We start from the raw sequence: 21,584 nt of genomic DNA on the forward strand, positions 1-21,584 counted from the left end.
TTCATCTTAGCTTTTAATCTTTCATTCTAACTCATCTTCCTGTTTTATTTTGCTATTGATAGGTGTCTTGGGTTGAGCTGGCAAAATGCCAACTGCCCAACACAGAGTTTTAGAGTTTCCCTCCCCCTTGCTGAGAAAAGGGAGAAAGGAAAAAAGAAACATAGAAACTCAGAACAGGTTTAAACCCAAACTGATTAAATATATTTATACAGAAAATAGAAAAGTAAAAGAAAACTATACTATAATACACTTACACAAGTTTTAAATAACAAGAAATAACTCCCCATCGAATGCAAATCCCACCATTCTAACTACAAATCACTCTGGAGAACTCAATTACCCAGAGACAGACCCCAGCAGAGACAATGACTAAGCACAAACATTTGACTTCCCTAAGATAACATGGTGGTGAGAAGGTGCTGGGCCTGGGCCTGCCGTCCCTCCTGGGACAGCACAGTGCGTCCTTCTGGGACCACAGCTTGAAGGAACTAAGCCCCTCCCACACCAGCTCCTGCACTTTGAGATGATGTCAGAATATGGTATGGAATGCTATTGGCCAGTAGTCAGCTGTCAGCTTGACCAGCCCAGCTCAAGTCAGCTGATAGTTTCAAGCCTAGTCTGAAATCTAAAGCCTAAATTTAGGCCTACCTACCTAAACCCATAAGAGTAGGTCAGTACACATAGACCAAAACTGCTTGTTATCATACCTTACATCTTTCCAACATATTCTGAACCCTGCCCTCTTACCTCTGTTAGGAAGGTTTTGGTAGTTGGCATATTATTTGCAGATTCTCATACCACTTGCCATATATTTTCTGTTCACTCGGCTGCTCATTGTTCCAAAAGGTCTATAAAGATAACAATAGCAAATGTGACAAGAAAAATAAAAGCTCATTATCTTCAGAGATTGCTAATACTCATAAAACTGTAGTAAAGCTTTGTCAGATCCTGCAGATACTTTTTGCTTCCCTTAACTATGTAGTCATTGAAGAGAACATCCATGACTGCAGTGTAGACATCTATGTTTGAACCAAGCAGGCCAGACTCATTTTAAAATAAAGAGGGAGGAATGGGCATTTCTAGGTACTAATTTGTCTTCACCTAGTTTAGATATATGAGGAAAGAGGATACAAATGACAATTTAGCAGTGCCTATTTCTCTCCCCAAACTACAGGGCCAGTCTGTAAAACTAATCGAGTTTACAGAGGTCTGCACTAGATAACTAAAATTAGGTGAGATGAATCCCACTTCTAGCAGTAAATTGCAAAAGCTCAACAAAGAAACATATGCACATGCAAGACATTTGAGAGGAATGTCTTGGTTATGCAGACTTTCATGCTTTGACAAATGATATTTTTCAAGAATAAAAGTGTATTTCTATTGTAAACTTCCTGAGCTTTTTTTCCTGTTAGACAGGTGTATGCTCTTATCTCAGAAGTTTTGCAAGTAAAACGTAGTAACAAAGGAGAGAACAGACTGTTGGATGTTTCCTTGTTACAGTTAAATGAATTCAAGCTGATTTCTGGGATGGTGTTGTCTAGCAATAATATGAGCTATTGACAAAATGCTCCTCCCCTTCTCATAAGCAAAGGTGAAGCAATAGGGAGATTTGGATACACAGGGTGGTGTTTTTAAAGGGATGCTTCTGGGACACTGCATTTTGTTCATCACTTTGCTGTGGTCAGTGCTCAAAAGTGTAATTTATGCTCTTATATCTTAGCAATGGTAGAACTCTCAATTGCAGAATTGGTTTACCTCATACTAGCAGTAGGTGATGTCACTTGTTTGATCTCACTAATAATCAGAGATACATACATTTAAAACATTGAAACTTAGATAACATATGTATGTACATTATCATTCCTTTTTATGTATATTGTACTGGTTGTATATGCTGTATGTTTATACTGCAAAATGTGAGACTTAAGCCCTGTGCATCACACATTTGCATTTCCTCATTGTAAACTAGAATATTGGGCTCATTTTGTAAATGAAATATAAATTCACATGGTTCAGGATTTAATAATTTTAATACAAGGAGGGATAATTCTGATCATTTAGTCTGACCTACTGCCTAATGCATGCAGAGAATTTTGCTGAGTTTCAATGTTTTTTGAAATAAACAACACAAATGAGGATGTCCAGAAATAAATTTGATTGAGGAGCTGACTGGTAGATACATAATTTTGTAGATCTTTATGCCAATGTAGATATCCCAAAACCAAAACATAACAACCACATACAGTTGCACCATTTGTTCATGTAACCTCCTTGAATAGCCTTTCCCTCACCCTAGGGAGTAAAATCTCATCCTACTTACAGATTTCTCTGCTACAAAAGCATTTTCTTATCATATGGGTGAGCTCATGCTTCAGCTTTCCCTCTAACGTGCCACTAACTCACCACTAACTCCCTCACCTCAGATACATTAAAAACAAGCTAGTGGTGTTTGCTTCCAAAAATCTTGTATTTTCAGTCCCCAAACAATCCCCAAGACTTCAAGTCCTTAGATTGGGTCTAGCCTGTTTGAAAGATCTCCAGAATGCATGAACTAACAACCTGCCCAGAAAATTGTCTTCATCCTTCAATATCTTCATATCAGAAAACTGATATTTATTTGCTGTAATTTAAGCCATCTATTTCTCTTTTCTGCCCTGGTTATGGGGTGAGAAGGAAAGATTGCTCTAGATCTCTGGATATACGGGGACTAATGCTGTGTACCCTTAACAGTTTGGGTTTTTTCTTTAGAGACATCTGGGTCATGTATTATAGACCAAACTCCTGATTTTCTTCAAAAATTTAAATGCTTTCCTTCTTCTAATCTCTTAAAGTTGGAAAAACTCCAGAAACAACTTGTTTCACTAAGACCTTTTAGCCAGGCTAACAAAATAGCTACAAAAATAAAAATCTTGCTGTTACGATCCTTTCAGCTGCTGTACATCACAGTAAACAACAATTTTTTCCACTCACCTTGCTATCTACAAATATATTTAACTGTCTTTCATTGTTTCACATGCAGATCATGAGTTTTCTGTGCAAAGGACTATTTTTTGTGTTTGGATTTCCCAAATTTACAAAGGTGGTACATTTTTCTGACTTGAGGCCTGAAGCAGTATCCTAGTGCAATCTCTATCATTTGTAGGCATTGTTCTTCTCTGTTACTGGTGTTTCTACATAAGGCAAATAATTCAAAATGTAATTAGTGATATATATGTGTTATGGGTTCACCTAGGTGGGCCTAGATTTGGGCTCTGAAGTCTGGACTAGGCCGAAGCTGTCAGCTGACTTGAGCTGGGCTGAGCTAACAGCTGACCTCTTCTAGCCAGTAACTTTGTATTCCATACCACATTATGACATCATCTCCAGGGAAGTAGGAACCAGTGTGGGAGTGGTTAAGGCAGTCGCTTCTCAGCCCTCCTCTTGGGAGGACGCACGATGCTGTCCCAGGGGGGATGGAGAGGACCAGGCCCACCACTGGCTCACAGGGTATCTCAGGAAAGTAAAATGTGTTGTTCTGGGTCTCTCCTTTCTCCTTGGGTTTGTCTCCCTGGGGAATAAGCTTCTTCTTAAGTAATGTGTAGTTAGGACAGTAGAATTTGTGTGTTCGTTATGAAGTTGAGGTGGGGAACTTGTTGTTGCAGACTTGTGTGAGTGTATATTTGTACTCTCTTCTAATTGTCTCTTTCTTTCTGTGAAAAATAAATGTAGATTTAGTATAAACGTGGTTTGAAGTGTTTTTTTCTTTCCCCTCTCTTTTCCTCCCTTTCCCTGGTGTTAGGAGGGAGGCTTTTCTCTCTGTGCTTGGGGGGGTTGGCAGTTGCTTATCTCAAACCAAGACAATATGTCTATGAGGAAGTTTGAAGAAGCTGTTAAGATACTCTTAGTGGAATGACATTAATGCCACACAGCAAATTCACTGTCAGATTTATAAATGCAGAGAGAGAGAGAGAGAGAGAGAGAGAGAGAAAATCTATGTATTTTTGAATAGGAGTTTGAACTTGTTTAGTGTGTGCTATGGTTAAGTTTTGGTCCATTAGCAGCACTGCTATTATAAATAAATGATAATGATAATCCATTACCTTTTGATGTCTGTCTTAAATTGTTGCACAACAATAAGAATATGAAAAAACAGGTTGTTGTGAATTTGGGCTTTTATGCACCAATATATGTATTAAAAAAAGAGGTTTTTGATATTAAAGATATAATGAGGATTATACCTGTCATCTGAAAGTTATTCCAAGTATAACCTTACTCATTTAGTTGTATGAGTAGGAAAATATTCCTGGCTACTAGTTTGTCATGCAAAACTAATTGAATTAAAACTGATTCTAAAAAAAGAAATAAATGTAAGAGGTAGTTGTCAGCATTTTGTGAAATGTGAATGCTTTCTTGAAATAAGTCATGTCAAACTGCTCTTTCCAGTAAGACAAGTTATAGATAAAAAGCCATCCTGTAATATGTCACTGATAGTCTTGGCAGGTTGTGCTGTAACCCTGATTCATTTATGTGTATATATATATGTGCATGTGTGTGTGTTTATGTGTAAATATATATATATATATATGTATGTATATATGTATATATATGTGTGTATGTGTGTGTGTGTGTGTGTGTGTGTGTATATATATATATATATGTATGTATATATATGTATGTATATATATACAGGTCTGTTAAAAACCAAGGGCTTGGTTCTGACTGTAATTATTGCTTTCTGTGATGCTACCCTGAATTTTCACTGCTCTAAAGGAGAACTGATTGACCCTCATGAAATTGCTAACAATGTTTGGACCAGTTTCATGTTATATGAAGATTTTGTCACCACTTTGGTCTACACACACTATTAGATTTTGTTCACTGCATTTTAGCACTATGAAGGAGTTTATGCAGGTTGTGATTTTCTCAACTAGGTGTATTACTTAAAACTATTTGACAAATACTTCTGCCAAACATCTTGATCTTAAAACAATTTGCTAAAGATGTTTTCTTGTAAACATCCTGTCTATGAAGTATGATTGTAATTTCATTGGTTTTGACTTTTTTTGACAGATCATGTATTTTTTATTTTATTTTCTGACGTCTTACTGTATGACACATAATTTGGTTTCTGATTAAAAACCTCTCAAATGCCAGAAAATAAGTATAATTTAATATTCTTTGCAAACACTTTCAATCAACATTGATTCCGGTAGCTACATTTAGTAGATTATTCTATCTTTACCAACTTTGAATAGCCATTTATGCTATGGCAGCCTTACTTGCCTCTGTGAGAAGGCACAGAGAATAAGAATTTAGTCAAAACAAGTGAGTGCATTCCAGCTCTTAACAACTGGAACATGTAATCATGGCATTTTCTAGTCTGAACAGAAACACTGGGGGACCAGCACTCTGAGGTCATTTAATAAGGGAGCTGGAAGGAGGGGATTTGTGTGATGACATGGTCAGTATCCAAGTGATGCTGATTGTGGATTCTGTGGTAGGATATTGAGAACTCACTCCATGAAAAATTGCTGTTTCAAAATAAGCAACATGCAAACTCCCTAAGCATTTAAAAAATACTTGTCTGGTGGATGCATATATTCATATACACTTGCATAATCATGCCCACATATGAACTTGGAAGATTGTTATACTAATGAATTTTTGTCCTACTCATTCTGCTTATTAAGAATCCTTGGGTAATGAATTGAGATTTAGAATTCAATTCAGATTGACAATATTTTTATCTTTATTGACATATAATTTAAAGGCAGAAGGGACAAATACCATAACATGTAAAAATGTTTCTGGACTCAGTAGTAACCCCATTGATTTATTTCATCTCACTGAGGTACTACTATAACAGCACAAAAAGTGGTGGAAAGTTCAGAGACATTAATCTTATCTATGCACTGAAACTCTGAAAAGATAGAGAAAGGAGGACTGATGAATGCTGCTTCATTAAGAGAATTTTAAAATGCAATTTGTCTTCATGAAAACGAGGGATTACACTTTTCCAGCTTTCTTCTGAGCCTGTTGGAAATATTTTTTAAGCAATAATCTTTGGTGCAGAATATTCCTTATGGTAGGATGGTAATTATTATAGAAAAGAGGTATGTCCTGGTCAATCTGTTTGTGAATCACAGCAGCGGAAAATCTTAGAACTGCAGATTCAGATTTCCTAAATATGATTATGTGATATCAGAAATTAAAATGCCTTTTAACTAACTTGGGCCTATGTTCAGTAGATTACACAGAAGATTTTCATAGTGCTTAAGGCTAATGGTGCAGGTGATGAGCTAAATCTTGATTAGTTCTTGAAATTTGCAAGAATCCAAAAGCTTTTTCCTAACGGAATATTAGATGTTAGAATAACTTTCTCATAGAATAATGGATACTCTTGCTGTTACTCACTCCTTAATTCCAGACTTCCTAAGAGGTCTATGACAGGACTGTGCAAAATGTGGAAGAAAAAAAAAGAAATGCAAAGGTACAGGTATGACATCAGGAAACAGAGACCAAAACCTGTCTGGGCAAACGCATCTTGCTGGGATAATGAGGTTTCAAAAACTACTTTGCCTGATTGCTCATTTCCTGCCTTATCATGTATAACCCTTAGACATACAGGGATCTGAAACCAAAGCTGATGAGGCCAATGGACAGATTCTTGTTAATGTAAATATGTAATAGACTAGAACTTAGAAAAGGAGGAGTGGTAGAGTTGACAGTGCTGGGTTAATGGTTGGACTCAATGATCTTAGAGGCCTTTTCTAACCTAAGTGATTTTCTGATTCTAAGAGAATCATCATTGTCTATCACAATAAAAGCTTCCTGTTTTCCTCCTTTTCTAGACTTGGATTTTCAGTCTTCTGCTCAGAGGCACCTTTCCATATTACTCTGCCTCATCTCTAATACAGTTGTAGTGGCAGAAAAGGCTAAGGGAGAGGGCACTAATACAATACCTCTACTGGTTTGGGCTTTTATGTCCCTTTTCTGCTGCTATTATTTTTTTATTCCTTTTTTCCCCCCATCTTTTGTATGCTCCTTTTTTGTGTATCAGTTCACACAAAAAATTGTTTCATTCTTCTGCTAAAAGTCTCAGTTCTTCTGCATAACGTAACAGTTTATTCCTAAATAACCACACTAGCTCTGCTTGGTACCTTCCCTTCTCATGATGTCTTTGCAGTGCATTCTGCATAGCAATTCCCTATGCAGACTGAAGTCTGTTTTTCTAAAAGTCAGAGTCCTAATGCTGCTATCCAGCTTCCCACCTTTGTCTTGATTTCACCTCAGTTTGGAGCTGTTTTCTGTGACCACTGCCACCTTGGTTTTCCCCATTTTTGAGCAGTGGGTCAAGTTCAGCATTACCCCTGATTGGTCATTCAAGCATTCATTTAAGGAAACTATTACCAGTGTGATCTTGGAGCCTCCTGAACCATGTACCCAGTTCTATATTATCTCCCTAGAGATGTTCAGTTGGTTCAAAATCCCTTGTAATGGGAGGATCTGAAAGTGGGAGACTGTTGTTAGAGAAAGTCCCCTATGTCCTCATCGTGATACCATCTGTACTACATCCACATATCAATAACACCTTCATGACAATTATTCTTCAGGTCCAAAATTTAAAGAGGATAATTGCATTTAGTACATTATTTCAGTGGGGTTTGGGTCTGGTTGCTCCAGACATCATTAAATATACTGGAGAAATGAACCTGCCACACTGTATGTTTTACATGGCTGTGTCACTTATCTCACCTTCACTAAATTCTTCATCTCCACCTCCACTACCAGTACTGTTCTCCTAATGTTTAAGCCTAGGCAGTGTTGTACAGTAGGCGGAGAGATACTGCAAAATAAATTTAAACTTTTGGATATAGGAAATGGAGTGTAGTATTGAATAGACAAAAATTATTCCAGGCCTAGGCAGAAAGAATCTAAAAACAAGACATAAGCAGCCATGCATAAAATGTCTGAAACCACAGAGGAAAAAGCCGACAAGATGAGTGGTAACAAGGTGAGCAACATATCAAAGTGAAAAAAATTCCCTCTAGAGAAGACAAGATGGATGAAGGAAGCAAGTAACTGTATGTGTGAGTGTGTGTTTATTATACTCATCTGTGCAAGACCTTCAGGGAAAAGATCACTGAAACTATCAGAAAATTCACTGTTATTATGGACTAATGCCTCTATCAGATAAAGGACACTGGTGAAATTACAAGTGTATCTTCTCCCTTTCCACTCAGTATATAAAGTCTCATGATGCAGATAAGCTGAATCCCTCAGTCCTGGAATAATCCAGAGAGTTCAAGAAAATGTAGCATGTACAGGACCTGTCAATCCACCTGTGGAAGTGTTATAAAAGTGTGCTGGAGATTGGAGGTGGGTGGTGGGGTGGGGGGGTGGAGCACCTGTGCATCCCTTTGCAAGGAGAAAAGCAGGAAACAGATCACAGTAAAAACAGGAAGCCAGGGGCAAACTTATCTCTTCTCTTTTTTGCCTCGTATCCTGCATTTTTATCTGAAACCCTCTTCTGTGGCTTGTCTAAAGCTTAAGACTTTTTTTGGACAGGTGAGCTCAACATACACTGTAGTGTCTTCCACTATTGCAATCATCTGGGTGCTTGGATTTCAGCTCCAGAAACTGCAAAGGCTCTGGTAACAGCCCAAAGTCAGTGTAAGCACTATAACATTTGCTTTACATCACATTGTGTATGTCTCATTTGCTTTGATTAGGGGCTGTTTCAAAGCTCCCAAAGTTTGAATGTTTGTAATGCCACAACTCTGAAATGAGACAGCAGTTGTGGCATTGTGACTCTTTGCTAATTAAAAAATTAAATTTGGAGCCATATTCATTGTAGATGTCTCTTTTTTTCTTTTTTTTTTTTTCTTTTTTTCCCCCCCTATAATTTAAAGGGAGTGATTTAGAAGTAAGGCAGGGAAGGAAACAGCTCACCTTAATCTTAGCTACTTTGAAGACTTATTTCTAAGCTGGTGAGGAAATACTCAATGAGGATATTCCACTCTTAAAATAGGCTGCTAAATGCATGTATTGTGGCTGCAATGGAGTTAATTTTCCCCATAGCAGCACTCTTAGTGCTCTACTAAGCATTGGTAGCTAGAAAGGTGTTTATAATACAGCAGTGTTCTGGCTCCTGGAGAGCAGAGTTGGCACAGCATCAAGGTGCAGCATCAAGGCTGTCCCCTCTCACCAGCAGGCTGGGAGTGGGCAAGGTCTTGGAAGGGGACACAGCCAGGCCAACTGACCCGAAGTGACCAAAAGTATATCCCATACCATATAATGTCTGCTCAGCAATGAAATCTAAGGGAAAGGAGGAGGAAGGACATAGCTATTACATTTGTCTTCCAGAGCAACATCACCTGCTGATGGGAAATAGAGAATAAATCTTTTGTTTTCCTTTGCTTCCACATTGGATGTTTCTTTATACTTCATTAAGCTGCCTTTACCTTGATCTGCAAGGGTTTTTTTCCATCTTTTTTTTAATACCCCATCCTCATCCTGCTGAGAAGGGAGTGACAGAGCATCTTAGTGAGCACCTGGCATCCAACCAAAGCCAACCCACCACACTAAGTTAATGAGTCACCCTCTAGAAATTATGATTCCACTCTGCTTTAAAAGTCTATCTAGATCATTTAGGTCCCAATATGAGGATTTCATATTAAAGCAACTGTGAATCCTTGGAGTGGGATTTCATCTGAGGCTGAGGTATCTACATTTGGGTGTCCACCACAATTAAGCATCAGCAAGTACTAGAAGTTTGATCTCTGGTAAATCAGATAGTTATAGAGTATCTTGAGTTTGGAAGGGACCCACAGGGATCAATGAGTCCAGCTCCTGGCCTTGCACAATTGAACCCCAAGAATCACACCGTTTGCTTGTGCGATTTCACACCATGAAATCAATAAAATCTGGAGCGTGATTCGTCTTAGACCAAGGAAATAAATACGAGGTGATTTATTTGTTGAGATGCTCTGAGATGACTGAGCACCACGTGGGGCTGGCAGCTTTGACACATTACTTATGAACTCCTCTAACATTCTGGTTTGACAGCTAGAGACCATGTAATAAGTCCCATTGTGGTATATAAAATTGGACACATGTTCAGGAAGCCGAATCCTGCTTTTAATGTCCCCCTAGAAATCTATATACAGACATTTAAAAATAAGCATTTTGATCTCTGAGTAAATCCTCCCTCCCTTAAATTAAGGAGATAAATCTTGCTTTAAGCCACCAAAATTAAATTTAAGAACACAACCTTGATTCTAAGCTCTGGCATATATTTTTCTTACATTGCAGCATATTCCCCATAATTTTAGCTTAGGGTATAAATTGAAAGCCAAAATAACACCTATATACTTCAAATTAAATTTATATGCAAATCAGATAGCTAAATATAAAGGGCTGATCTCAAAAATCTCCTCAAACTGCTTAGATTTATGAAATCTAAGCCCACATTCACCCCCAAAATATACTCCTAATGACCATGATGTTCTGAGACACAACTATCCTGATACCACAAGAAAAATGAACAGAACAAGCTTCATTTGTAATTCACATGGCAGTGGTGTGCTCCCAATCTTCAGTGGCAACCTACCTCAACAAAGCACATCATAGTCAAAGCACTCTCTTCAGTAAACATTGCCAGAAGGACAGAACAAGCTGGAAACCCATCTGCCTAAAAATGTTTTTAGATTTTGTCAGTATTTTTTTTCTTACTCTGCTCTAGATTGGCTGCAGGCACTCCATGATCTACATATTGTTTACCTTCTGCCCATATGTTGGCCCTGTGGACATCTTGAAGACTGTAGAGAACTTTTCCAAGTCGTTCTGCTGTCAGCCAGGCAGAAAGGGACCTTGGAGTACTAATTGACAGGAAGCTCAACATGAGCCAACAGTGTGCCCAGGTGGCCAAGAAGGCCAATGGGATCCTGTCCTGTATCAAAAATAGCGTGACCATCAGACCCAGGGCAGTGATCCTTCCCCTGTACTCTGCGTTGGTGAGGCCACACCTTGAGTACTGTGTTCAGTTCTGGGCCCCTCAGTTCAGAAAGGATACTGAGGTGCTGGAGCGAGTCCAGAGAAGAACAACAAGGCTGGTGAAGGGACTGGAGCACAAGTCCTATGGGGAGAGGCTGAAGGAGCTGGGGTTGTTTAGCCTGGAGAAGAGGAGGCTCAGAGGTGACCTCATCACTGTCTATAACTACCTGAAAGGAAGTTCTAGCCAGGTGGGGGCTGGTCTCTTCTCCCAGGCACTCAGCAATAGGACAAGGGGGCACGATGGGCTTAAGCTCTGCCAGGGGAAATTTAAGTTGGATATTAGAAAAAAATTCTTTACAGAGAGAGTGCTCAGGCATTGGAATGGGCTGCCCAGAGAGGTGGTGGATTCACCATCCCTAGAGATTTTTAAACACAGATTGGACGTGGCGCTGGGTGCCATGATCTGGTAAATGGACTAGAGCTGGACCAAGGGTTGGACTCGATGATCTTGGAGGTCTTTTCCAACCCAATCGATTCTATGATTCTATGATTCTAATGTTAGTGCAGCAGTGGGCTCTACTGCACATCTGACCCAGTGCTCTGGAAACACCCTGAGGCTTGCTCCAGGCTTGCTCCAGGCTTGCTCCATAGCGACAGGAATCTACCATTGCAAGGTAACCCCTGTGATATTGGTAAGTAAAAGAACAGACAAATTGACTACCTAGTGTCATTTGAGATGCCATGGAAGATCCCAGGCACCTACACAAGTCTGGAACATCCAGTACAAGATTGTATCATTCTCGACCAACATCTGGAGCACAAACAGAAAACTTCATAAGACTTAACTAAGAACATTAAATACCTCTGTTCAGGCAACAAAATCCTTAGAAGAGGTGGCATGTATCAAATTAACACCTTTCTTTGTAGTAGTTGTAGAGAGATGTCAATGACATGCTGTGACACATATTCTCTGTCTCTCTTGCCTCATACTTAAAATGGTGTATCTTAATTTATTTGCTGCCATCACCCCTGAGAGAACAAAGCAAGGTCTACTAAGTTTTTTGGGGAGAGAGGGATAAAATAAAATGAAACTTTAAACCTTATGTCATGACTAGCCTTAAATAGGCTATAAAACTCCTACACTTGGGTACTTACAAGGTAAAATGAGAAATGCTGGTAGATCCCAGTATATTTGAAATGTGTAGATGTAACTACAATTTAATATAGAAAATATATGAACATTGGAATAATTTAATTGAAAACTAATGTAGCTATCATAAACTAAGAAATAGCACAGCTGGAGGATTTTAAAAGTGATTTGGAGGCAAAATCCTCTCATTGAATTAGAGAATAAAAATTCAGTTAGGGATCTTGTAGAACAGCAAAGCTGGTAGAGCTTCTATAGCTAAGGTCCTGTCAGCATTTCTGTTACAAACCAGTACTTTCTGGGGATTATGCTTCATCCAGAAGGGTTTGATGTGGAATGAACTTGGGATAAAATGTCTCAGCCTTTGAATAATATAATGGTAACTCTATTAAAATAAAAACCTGTATTCACTTCAGAACTATTGAGTCTACTGCATTGTTATATTAGACATTTTGATTTAAAGATACCAGCTAATGCTGACATAAGGAAATATGTCCACACAGCTTCAGGTAAAGCATTTAAAACAAAAGAGCTCCATTGATTCTATGCACAAGTTACTCAACCAAAATTGTTGGCCTGGTTAATTTTTTCAGTTGAGTTTGTCTTTTCAGCAGGGATATTTCCATTCTGTTCAACTTGCTCCTAACTAATTTCTGCAATTCATCTGTGTTGCTCCTAACTGTAATCAGATAAATGGGAAAAAAAAGATGTTAACAGTTAACCAGTTAAAGGTTAATAGTCAAAAAGCAAGTCCTGGTCTGTTCCAGATCTGTCTTGTGCATTACAGTGGAAGAATTAACGCAAAGCAACAAGAACAGTGGATAATTCCACTCCCATATTTACATTATTTAGTGTTAGAAGGAATTAAGAAATGTAAAAACTAGTGTGTTCTTTTCTTTAAAATTATAAAAACATAGACTCATAGAATGGTTTGGGTTGGAGGGGGATCTTGAAGATCTGCTAGTTCTGATCCCTCTGACATTGGCAGAGGCACCTTCAAAAAGGCTGGGTTGCCCAGTCCAGCCTGGTCTCAAACACCTCCAGGAATGGGGCATCCACAGCTTCCCTGAGCAATCTATTCCAGTGCCTCCCCAGCATTGCAGTAAAGAATTTTTTTCCTAATATCTAATGTAAACCTACTCTCTTTCAATTTGAACCCATTATGTCACTGTCACTTTTATGGTGCAAACTTGGAGTTTAATTGTCAATGGCTCATCGTTACACATGACCAAGTAAATAGCTTGGTTGGCTTGGGAACAAGCTTCCAGATTTCCTGGCTTTGTGACAGCTCTGTCCTGGAGCTTCAACCCTGGGGAGGCAGAGTTGCAGAAATCATTGTTAATGACAAGATTATACAATACTTTTAAATATTTGTATTGGCAAAAAAAGAAATAGGATATGGAAAAAAAAGGGTCTATTCTCTAGCTAAAGGTTGTATGAGTTTAAGGTCTATTGTCTCACTTCTTTCCTGATCACTTTGTATTACAAAGGTTGCAATTCCAACATTGTAAAAGCTATTTAGGCATCTGAGGATGAAAGATGAAAAGAAGAAAAGATGCATGGACTAAAAACATTAGAGATACCAAAATGGTAAGCAAATGGTTTTCTACTAATGAGGAAAGTAGATTTATGGAAAGATGAATGTGGCAACATTTCCCTTTGGAGAACGAGTAGTTTTCTAGTTTTCTGCAGATGTCTGACACAATGGCCAGCAAAGAAAACTTTTTTTTTTTTTTAGTTTTTGTTATAGTTTCTTTAGTTTTTCTTTTAGTATATCACAGACTAACTCAGAAGTAAACTGTTCTAACTATAAATTCAGTTTCCTTACTGGAAATGGAATACCAAATCTGTTCTTATGGTAATTGATTAATTCTATTTTGCTTTGTCCACATAAAGTTTTCATATCTTTTCTTTTCCTGCAGATATCTTCACCTCATGAGCATATATGAAATATTGCTGGCTAATCATTACTGTTTTTTCCAAGTAGAAAAAGATATGACCATCAAGGTCGTCATAATTGTTACAGCAAACAATATTTAAAAATTATAAATATAGTTCAGACAAAATGTCCAAGATCTGAAATTCTCTGGTGACCTTAAGATCTTTCTGAGGTTGAACAAGTAGCAATAATCTGGAGTGTGCCACCCATGAAGTAGTCTCATCTCTGACTTTAATTCTTATCAACCTGACATCTCTGAATCCCAACACTTACTTCATCCATAACTAATATTATTAAGTTCTTCACTTGCTAAAGGTATCTATAAATGTATAGCCTTCCTGGGAATAAATTTGTGGGTATTGCTAGACTGATAGAGCAGCACTGCAAGTAAGGTGGTTTTATTTTGGAAGAGGTGGAGGCAGCTCTAAGGAGGGCTTACAAAAGTGTTTTCCTGCCAGACTGCTCATTAAAAGCCTACGTTTGGCTTCAGAGAATGGTATGAATAAAAAAATAATAAAAAGAAAAAATCAATGTTCTTCCCAGTGTAAGGAGGAACTAACCTTTTCTTGCTAACCTTTCTCTATTCTGAAGGTTAGTTACTAGAAAAAGTATCTTGAGAGGAAGTAGAGCTGGATTCCTCAAAGACCCCTTGGAAAGAACATGCACTACACAGAAAATAATTAGGTTTACAAGTAGATTTCAGAGGAACCAAATTTCCAAGTCATGGATCAGTTTTGGAATTTGATGCTTTCTGGCTTTCTCAATTTTTAGTATGAAAAATAAAATCATGATTTATTATTAGATTCAGCAAAACAATAATATTTCTCTATGTACTGGCAGTTCAGCTAAGATGGAACAGCTATGTTCTCTGGCCTCATTATGCAATAAGTAATGACACCATAAATGGCTCTCTTCATCTCTTGTGTTTATCCCTATAACGTGGAGCAATTTTCATGGGAGAAAGGAAGTGTACCATCTACTTACGTGCATTCTTGTTGCAGTGCAGTCTTCCCAGCTGGAAAAGATATAAAATGAGAATACTGAAACACCTTTATGAAGAAAAGGACTTAAAGACTGTATTTAGCATATTCTGAATGACTTGTAAATCTGAAAGCATTTTGCAAAAAGATGATTGGAAGCTCCTCGTGTTTGATTCACTTTAGTCAGCCCTGGCAAATCATTGCTTAGGACATTGGTTTCTCCTTTCAGAAACATAGAATTCCTTCTATTTTCTGTGGAGAGAGTGGAAACACTATATGTGCTTCCCAAACTGTGTCTCTAAGGTAAGGTGCCCTGCCTTGGTTCACAATGAACACATACACCACCAAATTACAGTGCCTAGAAGGCCAAACACAAATTCAGACTAGAAATAAAGTCTATATATTTAACAAACAGAACAACTGAACATGGGAAGAACTTGTCAAGGACTACTGTAGATTTTCAATCAGTAGAAATTTTAAAATCAATAGTGACTGTGTTACTAAGACATATGTTCTACTTCAAAACAACACTAATTCACAGTCTTTATAATGGCCTGTATCATGCAGAAGCATAGACTGTTCTATCCCTTCTAGTTTTATACTCTGAATCTTTGAAGACAGATGTTTCCATTAACTAGAAAAGCAGAAAAGAAGCTTTCATCAATAATAGCAGTGATACATGAAAGCAGAGGTTAAAATAAGCATAAATGGGACAGTTCATCTGCTGCTGCTTCTGTACTAAACATAGCAGAGAGGATGATCATGTTCCCTATATGGTCCATCTGTCCTTTAGTCACTATGTTAAATTCCTGATAATGTGCCACACCATCACCTCTGCCTGGGGGTAGAAAAAAGCATAAAGCTCTTCCCCAAACCTTGAAGAGAAAGCCTTTTTCCCTCCATCTCTCTCCTAAATAAATTTATTTGAAACATAGCATGAAGGAGGGAGGAGAAAATTATTAAAAAGTGGGAGGAAAAGGTGACTAAAAATTATGTCAATATGGTATATTGAATGTGCATAAATATACCAACTCACAGGAAAAATAATACAGTACGTGGGATAGGGAAGGGAGAGAAAAAATAAAAGAGGGAAAAAAAGAGGAATAAAATGAAGGAAAAACCCCTTGAATTCACAATAAACTAACATGAGGTTTTGCTAATTTGCAGAGGTCTTCAGAAAGCTGCCTGTTGATGAAATAAATACGTAATTTACATACACCCAATAACAACTCTATAAACACAGTGATGGGATTACCAGACTTTTACCCTCCAAGTTATAGAGGAGACAATAATATAGAAAACCAGTCAAATTAAAACATACCTTGAGGCAAAATATACTTGATCTTACAGGCCTCACAGAGGTACTTTCTTTCCTTTATCAAAATCTGTATGGAGATATACTAGATTAAAATTACCTGGAGAGATATTAACAATTTTATTGATTATAAAACCAGTATACTTTTATTCATCACATAGCAGAAACAAATATTTAAAGAACCCATTTCCAGGAAAAAAAAGCAGAAGATATGGTTATAACTCGTAAAGTGTAATAAGGTGCCAGGTCTAGTTTTGTAGTGCATGTACACAAGGGCATTAGTGCAGAATTATTAGTCCTTGTGGAAAGTGTTGTTGGGTATATTTTAAGTTCAAGACTCTGTCTAAAGACAGGGTCTTTTGTTCCAATTTAAAATCAATCTGTATATTGTATTCCTAAAGATGTCTGCAAAGACATTTTCCTGTGAAATTATTGTTGATGGAAAACTATGCTTTTGAAAAAACAAAATATTACAAAATTTGAACTGTGTTCAGTTCCAACAGATGTGAATTCAAAAAAATCAATTGAATATGATATGAACAAGGCCAAAGATTAGCTAACAGTAGATAACTACTGCAGATAACACCTATATTGATAATCTCTGCCTTCTGCAGAGGAGGATATAAATTTTATATTCAGAAAATTACTGCTTTGATCCTCCATTATTTCAGTGAAAATTAAAAATAATTTTATAGAAAAACAAAGTACTTTGATTTCTGGACAAAAAGTTTAAAACATATCCCCAAACAATCTCTTTTCTACCCCTGCCCACTACACTTCAAAAGGAGAGCTCTTCATACCTAATTTCTGAGGAAATGGCTTTCTTGGATGTTTTCCCTTGTATTTCCTTACAAGAAAAGAAAATACCTGGTTCTAGTGCACTGTTTGAATACTGCTTTAGTCCAGACTTTGAAAACCTTTTTCCTCTATTTCCACTTCATTCTGCTGGATGTATACACAAAGCAGAAGCTGTACTAGTGCTTGATATAGGTTAAGAAAAAAAAAATCCAGGTTAGCTGAAATAGGGGAAGCACAGTGTTACTTCTCAGATTGTCTGAACAGCACAATAGGTGCACTCTCCCCCTCTGTGTCTGTGTGTGTGGCTCTTCAGCTCTTCAAAGAACACATTTCTTCTTCACAGAGAAAACAACTATTTCCTTCTCTTCAAGAAAAAAAGGTGGGCCAGAGGGAAGGTTACACTTCAGGGAAAAAAAAAGTCTTTTCTTGTACTTGAATTAGTATTGCAAAACCAGTTGAGTAGTTCATAATGCTTCAGTTAAATCAGTTCGTTTCTGAATGCAGCTACTGGAGGTGCAGGAGAGCAGCATGTTGTTATTACAAAAGGCAGACAGGACCCACTCTCTGTGGGGCATACTAAACATTATCTTTATTAAATATTGATTTTAAAATCTTTAAGTCACTAAGAGCCTGGAGACACTGATTAAATTACTTGCTAATCTAGAACGAACCGGTTCTGTTGTAAACAGAATCAACTGAAATAATCTCAGGAGGTTACTTTATGTTATGAGTAAACAAAAAAAAAATCAACTTACTTTTAGGCTCAAACATTAAACTAAGTTTTGGAATTGGTGATCACACAACATATAGATAAATTCTCACCACACATAAATAGACTTTTGAATTTAATGCATAATTTATGATGACTTTGTCTCTCTGGGCAAGGTAGATTAGTTTGATTAAAGACAATTTCTATCACTGAAAATTAAAAGCAACTACCAATGCCTTCAATAAAACTCTAAAGTAAAGCAAGTTCTATCTTCCTTTTTTTTTTTTCTCATGGTAAATTCTGAAGCAATCTTTGGATTATATTATCATGTTTCTGCAAAGGCTTGCAAACTGAGACAAAAAATGTGTCGCTTTGAGGACTACAAGAAATTTTTTTCTAGTATTTCAAATTAAAAAAGTGATAGTGATCCAGAATTTCAGACAGCCTCTCTAAAATTACTTGTTTGACTTACGTACTCTGTTCCTCACCTTCCTAACTTGCTAGCTAGTTCAGCCTTATATTAGCTGCTCTAATCAGCACTTTGCCTCAGATGCATTTTCACAATGGCTAAACATATTCCTTACTTCATTCTTCCTCTGTGCAAGACAACACTATGCAAGGACAGTTTCCAATCTTTGGTATAGACAGAAAAAAAAAAAGAACAATTCCAGCAAGAAGTACAGTAGTACAGTTAGGATTCTAAATGTTTATTTAGGCTCCTGAACAGTAGAAAAATGCTCAGTATCTGTAGGTCCAACTTATATCAGAAGCTCAGGTTCCTCAGAGTTTTTGAATATAAGAATATATATGATCTCTATACGGGGTCAATTAAATTTTTTTTTTCAAAAAAAAGGGCAGATATTTAAAGAGCCAAATGCATTTTCCAGATGTGTTGGTTTGGAAAAGTATTGTTGTTTTAGCTGAAGTCTTCATCTTAACCTACCTGACTGGCAATGCAGGCTTAAATCTACTGGATTTATTGCAAGTAATATACATTTCTAGATCAGAAATGACCAATTTTTTTGTTCTTAACTATAGTGGTAATTCATTTTTGATCTAGTCAGAAAAAGATATGTAAATCCAAACATTACTTAAAACTATTAAATCATTTAGTTATATTCCAAGGAATATAATCTAGTTCAGTGAAAAGTCATAAAGCAAATACACAGATCACTTGTAAAATCCATAGCTTATTTTATCTGGAAGGTAAGATTCATCTCAACTGAGATGTCTATGAAGTCATTCACTTCAAAGTTAAAAACATGTTCACTGCTTAGCTCTAGTGAAGTCAAAGACATTTCGATCATCCCACATAAAATCTATATATTATTGTTATTTCTTCCCATTACCCAAGATCTCAATGGGAACATAACCACTAATGGATCTCTAACTTAGACTGTAATAAGTGAATTCAGAATTTTATCACCTTCTTCAGTACTGTAAGTGTTCCCATCAAGGTTGCTTTCTGTCGTGTCTGTATTCAGTGTGACTATGTTGTGTGCACAGTACTGCTGTGACAATGTATCATGAGATTCTAGTGCATAACAAGTGATTGGTTTTATGCTTATATTTTTCATACCCCACAGCTTCTTTTGTTTCTGCCAAATCCTGTTTGCCATTTTTTAAAATTAATTTTTAATTAAACCTATTGTAAAACAGCAAAGTCTTTCCTCTTCCCTTATAGAGGTCTGCTATTGGTTCTTCAGTGTGTTTCATGAACATTAATGATTTCCACTAGTCTAGTAACATTTTTGTATCTTTCTTATTTACAATTTTCTTGCATTTCTGACAGCATGGCATCTCTTCTATTTTGAGTCCATAATTCCTACAAAGCTCCTAACAAGACTCTCAGTTCTGTACTTTATATTGATTTCTAGTGAACCTCATTCATGCTCTTACATACGATTAATAGTTTCTAGGTTTTGACCACATATGATGCATTATAGATTTACATTTTTTCTACAGTGTCTCTTTCCTTAATGTTTTGTGAGTGATCTTCTATATATCTATGTCTTGGTTTGAGATAAGCAACTGCCAACCCCCCCCCCCCCCCAAGCACAGAGAGAAAAGCCTCCCTCCTAACACCAGGGAAAGGGAGGAAAAGAGAGGGGAAAGAAAAAAAACCACTTCAAATGGCATGTATACTAAAACTACATATATTTTCACAGAAAGAAAGAGACAATTAGAAGAGAGTACAAATATACACTCACACAAGTCTGCAACAACAAGTTCCCCACCTCAACTTCTTAACGAACACACAAATTCTACTGTCCTAACTACACATTACTTAAGAAGAAGCTTATTCCCCAGGGAGACAAACCCAAGCAGAAAGGAGAGACCCAGAACAACACATTTTACTTTCCTGAGGTACCCTGTGAGCCAGTGGTGGGCCTGGTCCTCTCCATCCCCCCTGGGACAGCATCGTGCGTCCTCCCAAGAGGAGGGCTGAGAAGCGACTGCCTTAACCACTCCCACACTGGTTCCTACTTCCCTGGAGATGATGTCATAATGTGGTATGGAATACAAAATTACTGGCTAGAAGAGGTCAGCTGTTAGCTCAGCCCAGCTCAAGTCAGCTGACAGCTTCAGCCTAGTCCAGACTTCAGAGCCCAAATTTAGGCCCACCTGGGTGAACCCATAACAATCTATAATTAAATTTTCTGGGTAAAAACTAGTTCCAACTTGAGATGCATATGTTTATGCATTTCCATGTATATATTTACAGGTTTCTTTGGAGCTTAATTTAAGTGCATGCAAACAAATATCTATAGTGTTTAGGTGTGCCTTAGGTTGTTCAAGTTGTCTACACAAGACAGTTTTGCTGTGCTATAGAACTATAGCACCCTCCTGGTCTTTCTGGAGTAGCAGCTTAAGGACAGTTAGAATTCCTTGAGCACTATAGTTGATGTTGGATGTCAATATTCAGGCAGTGGTGCCAAGGTGCCACTCTCACAAAGCACTTTAAATGGCAGGAGACACATACATGGGGTAAATCCCTACTCATTGAACACAGTAAAACTTGAGCTTATCTTGAAGCAGACATCTGGGCTTTTGTCTGCTATGTGAATTCTATACTTTTCATTGAGTATAAAGGGCTGTTAGATGTGTAATGCACTGGTTCACACATAAATCTGTTCTTAATTTCTGTTCTCAGGTTTGCATTCCATTTAAAACTTGTTGCCTTTTTTTGTAAATCTGTATGTATCTCTTCTAACTCTGTTAATCTTCCATTTATTTGTATCTCATGCTTGTCTCTTCACAGTGACTTCCTCTCACTGGCATGCCATTATTTTTTCAGTGTTATAACTTTAGACAGAATACATTCAGTCCATTTTCTGTCACTTAAAGAATAGCCAGTTTTTGGTTTGAATACTGTGGCAAAATGCCAAGTATAAACCAAAGGACAAAGCTTTCTCTCCCCCCACCCCAGACGAGAAAAAGAGAGAAGGAAAAAACCAAACAAACCTGGAAACTTAAACTTCTAGTTATATATTTAGACACAAAATGGGGGAAATTAAAAGAGGACTACAACATAACACACACCCACAAAAGTTAAAAATAACAAATGATAACTCCCCATGCCCCATCGAACACAAATCTCACCATTCCAGCTACAAATCACCCAAGAAAACTCAATCCCCCAAGGGATAGACCCAAACAGAAAGAAGAGTAAGAATAAATACTTTACTTTCCTGTAGATAACATAGTGGTGAGGTGGTGCT

The sequence above is a fragment of the Pithys albifrons genome, chromosome 2, assembly GCF_047495875.1.
Source record: "Pithys albifrons albifrons isolate INPA30051 chromosome 2, PitAlb_v1, whole genome shotgun sequence".
NCBI lineage: Eukaryota > Metazoa > Chordata > Aves > Passeriformes > Thamnophilidae > Pithys > Pithys albifrons.